Source organism: Urocitellus parryii, chromosome Y (assembly GCF_045843805.1).
Source record: "Urocitellus parryii isolate mUroPar1 chromosome Y, mUroPar1.hap1, whole genome shotgun sequence".
Classification (NCBI taxonomy): domain Eukaryota; kingdom Metazoa; phylum Chordata; class Mammalia; order Rodentia; family Sciuridae; genus Urocitellus; species Urocitellus parryii.
In genome coordinates, this window is record NC_135548.1 from 34,039,176 (window position 1) to 34,049,493 (window position 10,318).

General features: G+C 40.1%; 1 non-coding gene and 1 pseudogene across 1 annotated transcript; one reads left to right on the plus strand and one right to left on the minus strand.

Moving 5' to 3' along the window:
- Positions 1-4,781: 4,781 nt before the first annotated feature.
- Positions 4,782-6,174, minus strand: LOC144251091 (zinc finger protein 385B pseudogene; annotated as a pseudogene).
- Positions 6,175-10,002: 3,828 nt separating this feature from the next.
- Positions 10,003-10,109, plus strand: LOC144251205 (U6 spliceosomal RNA). Its single transcript, XR_013342639.1, has one exon. It is a non-coding gene; the product is annotated as a U6 spliceosomal RNA (small nuclear RNA).
- Positions 10,110-10,318: the final 209 nt, after the last annotated feature.

Genomic DNA, 10,318 nt, shown 5'->3' on the forward strand with positions numbered 1-10,318 from the left:
CCGCGGATGTCCATCCAGGGGCCTTGGAAGCGCCCAGCGCGGGTTTCCTCCACGTATGGGCTACTCGGAGCCGTGCCCCGCGCCCGCCCCGGGGCAGAAGCTGCAGAAGTTCATGGTGGGCGCTCCCTGTTGTACGCACACTCACACACGGAAGTATCACGCTAACATATCAGCCAGAGTTGCACATCTTTTAGAGCTTCCTGATCATTTTGTTTTTAAAAATAAAAAAGCTGAAAGCAAGCTGTACTGTCCACCTGCAGGACGTTGGTCCTCCCACCTGCCGCACTCCGTCCTCTCGTTAGCCCCTACGTCGGGAGTTTCTCGGTACTCCAAGACCTTCCACTCGCCCACTCCGTGTGGTCGTCGCCGTGGCGCTTGCCTTTTTACCCGAGGGGCTCAAACCTGTTGCCTGATGAGTTTTCATTTACAGGAAACTCTGGTCATCTCTTCCCTGAGACAACACAGCGGCTTCCTGGGGCTTGTTCCCATTTCTAGTTTGTTGAGGTCTCCAGAAAAACTCTTTCATCTGAAGTACATTTCCCTTTGTAGTAATCCTGCAGTGAATCCTCTAAATGTTTCAGATATCAAGTAACATGTAGCATGGCAGGAGAGTGGAAATGAGACATGCTATATGTTTTTTCGGTCTCATTTCTCCTATCATCCCCCACTCCCCGAGATTTTTGCTCAATTCAGTAGAGCAGATATTTTGATTTGTCAGTTATATCCCGCGCCCTGGAGCTGTAAAGATAGATGACACAGTTCAGAGTTCCTATCATCAGAGATTGAGATTTTATACACACAGAAACACACACACACACACACACACACACACACACACATACACACACACAATGCCTTGAAACTACACTGACATTATTATTACCCTATATAAACTTATGATTACACTACTGGTGTGACTCAGCACCATATACAGCCAAAGGAATGAGAAGTTATCCTCCATATGTGTTCAATATGTCAAAATGCACCCTACTGTCATACATAGCTAATTAAAACAATTAATTAAAAAACTACACTATGTGAAAGAACAAAGTCCCTGTCTGCTCCAGACCAGATCTCCCTTGGGTATCTAGGGACCTCTCCTTTCTCACTTGTCAGGTTCCCAGTTTCTTCCACATTTCACTTGCATACTAGCAACACTATCAATCTACCAAAGGCACACCCAAGTCCATTCCTTTTAAATGGACGTTTTGTAAATGTTTTTCTTTTCTGAATACCTTGATATTATTATATTACTAAAAAACCTCACTACAACGAAGGGACAAAGGAAGGAAAAACACTTAAGGATTGAAAATGAAATTATTGGGCACTGATTTCTTCAACCTACAAAGTTACTTGTAATCCTCTGTTACATAGGATGATCTTTTGGGATATCAGAACTGATGTCCATGGAGAGGGGGAACGTAAAAATATAGGGTGATGAGTGATATGTAAGGGAAGGACATCCTGTCCTTGTCCTCTCTGGCCTCCCCCTCTTCCCATGGATACTTGTGCAAAGAACAGGAAACACATTATATCTGGTCTAGTTGCAAATAAAGATGGCAAGCTCTAGCTTCTCTGTTATTGAATGTTTCCGTTTTGTGAATTTATCCTTTAGTACAATAAGAAGTTGATCAGGGCCTGGTGTATTCCCTGTGTCATAAATTATTTTGGATGCTAAGTGTCCTTTGAGATACAACCCAGTTTTCTCATTTACAACTCAAATAACAAAAGTCCAAAGAAATTGATTCTTGTCCACAATGATTTCCTGCCTGCTAATTCAGGGATTTTTTTGTTAATTAACAGGTTGACTCTTCTCATTTGATCTACCAGAGTACCAAGGAGACAATTATTCAATAACCACTTTTTTTTTTAATCTGAGGGGTTTAAGTAATCTTACAGGTTTGAATATTACCTGTTTTTCTCTAATGTAGACGGGTGCTGATTCATCCTTCAACTCAATTCATAACAGACTATGAAACATAATTAAATTGAGATAACCTGGACTACCATATATATGCAAAAAGCACTGTTTTGATTCGTGGTTTAACTTTATTACCTTTTTTTCCTTTTCAAGAATTTATTTATACTCAAGATAATGTTGATGATTTATGTCATGAGAATATCATTCAATTTACCAAAATATTAAAAGTGGTTATAGTAGAAATGGGATTATGGAGCAATTTTCACTTGTTCAAAATCTTTCATATATGGTTATATTTCTTTTTAGTAACAAAAAATACTTTTAAATAGGAGAACTGCCCTTGTAGTTCTTTTGCCTCAAATTGCTTTAAGATAATAAGATACATGCATTCCCAAATTTCCTCCTAAATGAATCAACTTCTAAAATTATTCATTTTTTTAGTAGTGAACTTACTGGTGTTTCCCCTGCCCCACTTTGTGCTTTTCTGTTTTTCATATTTTCTATATTAATTATGAATTACTAAAATTATTTTATTGAATATAACATATATACAGAAAAAGCCAATGAACTTTGACAAATTCAACATATCCATATAACCACTATTCAAATCATGACATACAACATTATAGGCATCCCAGAAGCTTCCTCTCAATGTACATTCTCAGTTATAACAGCAAAAATGTCTCTTGAATTCCAGGGAAATATCCTTTAAAAGTTAATGCCAAAAATGACATAGCATTTGTAATTAGTCAAAGTTAAACTTTATTTTACTCTCTACTTAATTTTCCAGATTTGGAAACCTTGAGCAAATGAGATTTTTTTCATCCTTGATTATTTTGTTTTTAATATGGTAATATCAGTTACACTACAAAGTAACAGTGAGATTATATGAGAGATGAAATATAAATCCCTTTGCATAGTGCCTAGCATATGGTAAATACTAATAATGGCTATATTTTAATACAATTCAGAATATTGACTAAAATGATGCATATAAAAAGCAGGCCTTGAGCTGGGCAAGGTGGCACATTCCTGTAATCCCAGCTACTTCTGAGGCTGAGGCAGGAGGATTACAAAGTTTGAGGTCAGCCTGGAGAGTTTAGCAAATTTGTCTCAAAATTGCCTAAGCAATTTGTCTAAAAATTAAAAACAAAAAACAGGCCCTGATAAATATGAGGGGTTCGATTATTGTTCTTTTTACTTTCTCATCCCTCTTCCCCTATTCAGAATTTTAATGTAGTAGAGTTAAAATAATCTTATAAACAAAACAAAATTAATGCCTAAGTCTAACATTTAAGACCTCATAGTGTGGTTGATTTTCTGGTCTTTTCCTTTATAATGAAGTCTAAATAATATAAAAATAGTGTTCCCTAAGAACACAGAGTTAAAACCAGATTAAAGTGAAAAATGTAAAATACTAAAAGTTTATTTTGATAATAGGAATATTTTCTACTTTTTGTTATATATGTGTATGTGTTGTGGGATGACCATTATAGTTCTATAAAATGACAATACATCTGCTTTTCTGTGTGTTTGTGTGTGTGTGTGTATGTGTGTGTGTTTCATTAAAATGAGTGGTTATTTTTTTTCAAGTGGTTTTATTTTATTTTATTTTATTTATTTTTGATGCTTTTATTGAAAAGGTACATTTAAAAAATACACAGACATTTTACCATTTACAGATTGCAGATATCAATACTCTAAAAGAGTTCACTATTTTATTGTTTTATGATACTTTTTGCCCCTGTATCACAAATATTCTAGTCTTGTTGATACCAACTTCGAAAGGGGGGCATGGGAGCATGACCTGCAACATATTCAGTGAACAGAAAGACAAATTGTTCAATTATAAATTTTATATCTTCTGTACATTATTGCATTAGGGAGCCACAAAATTATGTAGCATCATTACAAATGAAAACAGGTTAAAAATGAAGATAATTACGTAGAAATACATGGATTCATTGTCTTCTTGCAGAATGCACAGGAGGTGTCAAAATGTACAATTTAGGAAGCTCTTTTTGTGTTTGTATATATTTGCTTAGCAACTCAAACCAGTGAGGAAGCTACAAAATAAGTTAGACAAAAATAGCAAACAGGTAGTAATTATAGCTATGTTATATGGCTTTCTATTTTGTTTAAATATCTCCAAATAAAATATGAAATAAAGAAAATACATTATCTTTTGTTCTCTTAACGAGAAATTCAAAGCTATTTTGCTTCCTAACATTTACACAGCAACTAAAGATGTTGAATTCAGACAAGAGATACAATCTAGTACTACACAGGATACAACAGTACTTGGGTCTAAAACAGTACACAATCCCTGTCGAGAGTACACCAAAAAGAAAACGTGATCCGTTGGTAAGATGGTATTCACAAGTAAGCACTTGTGTTCTATTTTTCTTTCACACTAGAATATGCCCAGTTGGATTCCAGAGCTATTTACAGACATCTGAGGAAGATCCTAGTTTTCAAGTCTGTCAGGAAAATATTCCATATTGTTCTAAGCCAGATTATACCCATGGGAAAACAGAGACTGTTTTTCTTTTTCTTTACTTTCTGACTGTACATTTTCAAGAACCCAGATTTCTCAGATACACCAATTAAATGGGGTCGAGTTGGGGAGGGAAGAGGGAACCTGTGCTGCTCACATTCCAAAATGATTTGATCGGTCCATAAAAGCACTCTTGAATCTAGTGATTTGTTTTTCACTGAAGCTGGGGTTTCAGGTGGTAGGCTGCATTTTGTGGGTAGGTGGGATACTTACTGTTACACAAAATGCTCAAGTTGCTGAAATCCTTTTGGCTTGGCTTTTCGACTTTCCTACTGGCCTGGCTGGTCTTGGGGCTTGCAGATGTCAGTATGGGGCAAACAGGATGGAGGCCGGAGTGGCACAGATGGGCCCGTGCCCTGGCCTCAGGAGAGCTGGAGGGATGGCTGGAGCCTGGAAGAGCGAGGAAGATGGCCGGGGTGGCAGTGACAGTGCAGAGGACACAGCCGCTGCTGCTGCCAGGGGTGAGGACAGGAAGGCTGGGGCCAAAGGTTTCATCATATCTTTCTGGAATGCAAGTTTTGCTGTTAAAATGCTTGGGCTCTGCTGGAGTTTGTTGTAAGGGCTGTATTTCAGCTTCAGTGGCTTCCCTGCAACTCGGTCTTTATGCCTCTGGCTAGAAATGTGCTGTTTGAGTTGAATTTCCCAGTTAACATGAACATCACAGATTTCACAATGAAATGTCTTGTTCTGTAGTCCTGACCCCTTATTGCCATTCTGCATCTTTAATCTTGATCCAGGTCTAGGATAGGACTTAATTGGACCAGCTCCATTACAAGCCTCAACCATGGTCTTGTGTTTAGATCCTGTGTTGTGTGCCTCTAGCTATGACAGGGAGTTCACAGCCACTTTGCATAGTGAACAATAAAGCAATTTTTTGGCTTTCTTTTCTTTGGATTCAGCAACAGACCCTGGTGCTCCATTTGTGCTTTTGGAGGGCGAAGTGGCTGTCCCAGGTGGCAGGGCAGTTGTGCCAGATTTGAGGAGAAATGAGCCACTTTCAGAGCATGATGGCTGACTGAAACTATTGGCTTTCAGCTTTCCTTTATCTTCTGATTTGTCAGAGCTGTTGCCTGTGATTGGAAGAAACCATTTTGGGTTTATTTTTCGTTGCCTCTAGTGCTTTGACCTTCATGGCATGTTTACTTCCTTTGTAGTGGGCCTCGACCTGGCTATCTGAGTTAAAGCGAAGCTGACAGACATTACAAGAAATAACTTTTTTCTTCTTTGGGGGAATGGATACTCCAAATGTGTGGTTAATGACTGCTTTTTGCACAGGATCCATTGTGTTAAAATTTGGAAAGAGCCCAATAGCCAAACTACCATCCACTGGAAAAGACATAAATGGTTTGATATCCAGTGAAGGCTGCATCATCAGAGTAGGAGTGCGCACAAGAGCAGGAAGGGTAGTAGTATGGCATGAACTGCCTGTGCTGGTGTTGGGGCTGGGGCTGACCAGCAGTGTCCCCGAGCTCTGGGCTGGAAGCGGGGGCTGCCCATCGCTCAGCTGCTTCACTCGTTTGGGATGGGATTTGCCGTTGTAATGGACCTGGGCCTGGGCTGCAGAGTTCAGCTGGATGTTGCACACCTCACAGAAGGAGAACAGAATTTTCTTTTTCTCTTTACTTAACTAGTCCTCAGGCCTGTCGGTCTTAATCCCCCTTTCTTCAAAGCACCGTAGAAAAGCTGCCATATTCATAATTCCATCTTCAAGATGGTACTTCATACACTGGGTTGTGTTCTAAAACCCCCTTTTTAAGTCGGTTGATGGGAAATTGTGCATATTTTCTTATAGATTTAGAAAAACAAATTGCTTTTAGGTTTCCAGATCAGCCCATAAACATCAATTTAATCTTCGATGAACTTGAAACGTAGACCATCTCGGCGCGCCGGCCACAGGCACGTAGGGCAGTGGCTCCTCCAGCCTGGAAGCTGTTGCTCGCGCTCCTGCGGTTGCGGCTGTCCCGCCAGGGCTGCCCTGAAGCTCCGCGCAGACGCTCTCCCGCGATCTGCTGCAGCCCCGGACGGTAGCTACCGTGACAGCCGCGGCGGTGGCCACGGCGACGGCGACAGCTGGGCGCAGCGCGGCCCCGGAACTGTCCAACTCTTTCGGGAGTGGGGCTCAGACGCCCGGCCGCGGCCCCGGCGCTGAGCGCCTGTGCGCCCGGCCTCGCCCAGGTGAGCCGCGTGTGCCCTGAGCCCGCCGGGCGCGCCCTGCCCGCACCAGCTGCCCGCCGGGCTCCCTTGTCTGGCCGAGGACCCCCGGGTTTAGACGCTCCAACGCCATTCCCGCGCGCCGATGGTGGTGACGGTTGACCAAGGAGAGACTTGCAAGGCACACACACTAAAGCGATGAGGCGGGACTGTTCGGGGCTGGTTGACACTGTAGAGCCTCCCGCAGCAGCGCTGCCTTAAATCCCGCCTTGCCAGGCCCGCGCGCACAGGTAGGGAGAGCAGGCGCCGCCGACCAGGGGTCTCACCCAGGGCGCAGCTTCGGGGCTCAGGTCCTTGAAGAAATGCTTGGCGATGACAGAGGTCCCCAAACCCGGATGCCAAGCCTCGCAGAGGGCGGATGTTTCATGTATTAGGTAAACCAGAGTGAAACTCTCTTCTTGGAGATGAGCAGACCAACTATTTGTTTTTTCTCTTTGACCAGCTCTCTGCTCGCTGACCACACGGAGCAGCCTGGGCGTTTATGGATGAGCCGGGAAGGCCCGGAGAGCCGAGGCATCGCAGCCTTGCTTGGACCTGAAACCCTCGTGGGCGGGGAGAGGGCTCATTTCCTCAAGTGATTTTAAATGACCAGTTATTTGAGTCTTTGAGAATTTACCCAAAGAAAAACTTCAAATTGAACTTGACAGTTCTTTCAAATTTCTGAGCAGAAAAAAAGGGGAACAGCTGGAGCTAAGAGAGAGGTCGCCCCAAGGGTGAAGAGAATTTGGGGGAAGAACAAGTGATAACCCATTGTCTAGGCTCCTCTGCTACCATCTGGCTTCTTGGCAATCTCTCTCCCTTTTCCCGACTGCTTACCTGCTTCTGCGTCTGACTTCCCTTAGACTCCAGCCAAACCTACTGCCTAGATCTGAAGTCTGCTAATGGCTTGGTTGGGAAAACAGCCAATAATAAGTTAGAAATGAAGGAAATCTATCATTTGAAACTCTCTTTGAGTCCAAGAACTAAATCTACATCATAGGCTTGTGATATGATGGGAAAATAGCCTCTGTTAGTTGTTGTTATTATTACTATTATTATTTTCTCTTCGATGAGTATGGTTGAGGTTAAGGAGCTGCCTAATTTTAAAATTATTTTATTAATTATGTTTAATAAGTTTATGAAAATTAAATTTGATTTTAAATTAAAACTAATTTTATCATAATTGATAATCTGAGAAATAAATACTTCAAATCCAAAATCAGGATTACTTTAATAAATTTAAATAACACAGAAAAGACCAAATTGATTACACAGTTCTGAAACTGTAGCAAGACTTCTCTTGGAATATTAATGGTGATCAAATTCTATTTTTCTAAGCAAAGACTGGGTTTTGACATATTCAAAACCACATACAAAACCACATTCTGGTTTTCTCCCCTTCAACTCCATCTCTTGTTTCTCTACCCCTTTTCCCTTTTAAAATTTCCAGTGAATGAAAATTCTACTCAACAAATATTGTTTTTTTAATAACTAAAGTGTCCCCATTTCTAAGCTAAGAACTGAATTTCAAACAATTATATAACCTTCACTCTCTAAAAATAACTCTGTGTGTGTGTGTGGGGGGGTGTGCATGTCTGTGTGTGTGTGTGTAAGAACATTTTTGAACACTGGCTATTCCTGCCAAGAATGCAACTGAAATACACTGGCTTCTAGGTATAGCCACTTTCTCAGCAGAAGACACACAATCTTCATTTAGGTGTGAATAACTCAGAACAGCACCACCTCTCCAAACTCCTGTTAGACTGCTTCTCAAAAGAATTAAAATGTGATATACTTTTGCACATTATTTTTTTACAAACCTGACAGGGGAAAAATATCTGGACTTTGTGCCAGAAAACAAAGAAAAATGAAGTTAATGTCTGTTTAAGTTTTTGAAGACACATGCTTTACTTAGATTTTTTTAAAACAGGATTTAATATATTTTGAATGTACTACAACTCTATTCTGCAGGCTCTCCATAGGGTACTATTATTGTTCAATATGTGTTATATTACTTGTTCTTGTTCTCTAAAATGGAAAATTCTACCATTATCTATGTTATCTCCTTTTCCAGATTTCCCCTCAGCAGCAGGACATAAAGTAACAAGAGTAGGAGAGTGGGACTGGTTTGAACCAGCTAATCCAGACTTTCCCATGAACTCACAATGTTTAATATGACCAATAAGCTGACTGCATTCAAATTTAGCCAATACATATAAATTTACTAGGGAAAACAAGACAATTTAAATAAAATGATTCTTAGTATTTGGCAATATCCAAATTAATGCTGCAACATTAATTAAAAATTAATTCTTCCTTAATTTTTTTAAAAAGGAAGAGGGCAGAATGGAGTTTTAAAGCAGAGTTCAAATACTCAGAGGAAGAAAAGTATGATGAAAGAAACCCAATATTGCTGACACAAAAAGTAATAACAATTATTTTATAGTTAATATTTATTGAACATGTACTAAGAAGAGCATTTCATGTGTTTTAATTCAAACTTTACAATGTCCCCATAAGGTAAATTCGATCTTTATTGGACATCTAAGGATACTAACACATGGCCATAGATACCAGAAGGCAGGGGCCAGGTTATGTAGGACCTTGAGAATTGTGTTGAGGAGTTGGTCTTTATCTAAGGTAACCAGCTGAAGAGTTTTTAATAAGGTGTCAAATTTTAATATATGTCATTTGATTTTGTGTGTAGAAAACAGCAAATCCAGAGCTACTCTATGAGATAAACAGTATTATTGTTCTTATTTTGCAGAAACAGAAACTGAGGCAAAAAACCAAACAAACAAGTGACTTACCAGTGTTATACAAGTTGTGACATAGCTGGATTCCTACCCAGGCTGAGCCTACCATCCACAGCTATATTTTTACTTCTTCACCTATAATGGGAGTTTTATCCTGATAAAATCATCTTAAATTGAAAACATCATAAGTCAGAAATGTATGAATATACCTAACCTACCGAACATCCTAGCTTAGCAACAGGGTACACTGTAGAGACATGGTTGTGTTTCCTCTTAGTAGCACGAGGCTCAACTGAAGCTGACCAGGAGCAGCAGTTCACAGCCACTACTCAACATGGAGAGAGACTATCCTATGGCTATTCCTCACCTGGGAAAAGACTAAAATGCAAAATTTGAAGTATGATGCTTACTGAATGTGTAGCACTCTTGCTTGTACCATCATAAAGTCAAAAAAGTTTAAGATGAAACATTGTTAAGTCAAGAATCATCTGTACTGCAAATGAGCATGGGGAACTGGAGTAGGGTAGTAACAGTAATAATAAAGACACATGGAAGGATTTGGTAAGATATTGAGACTTGTGCCCACTTCGGCGGCATATACACTAAAATTGGAGTCACACAGAGAAGATTAGCACAGCTCAAGTGCAAGAATGACATGTGAATTTGTGAAGCATTCCATGTTTTTAAAAAATTTATTGAGATCTGGTGATGTATTAAGCATAGTGAGCGAGAAGGCCGGAATTGAAAGTGATGATATGCTTATGTCTTAAGCAAAATGAGAATTTAGCTGTTGAGTGGGAGATCATGGTCACAGAAGCAGGTTTTAGGTAAGGAGATGAAGAGTTCAATCTTAAATTAACCAAGTTTGAGGAGTTTCTGAGACAACTAACGGGT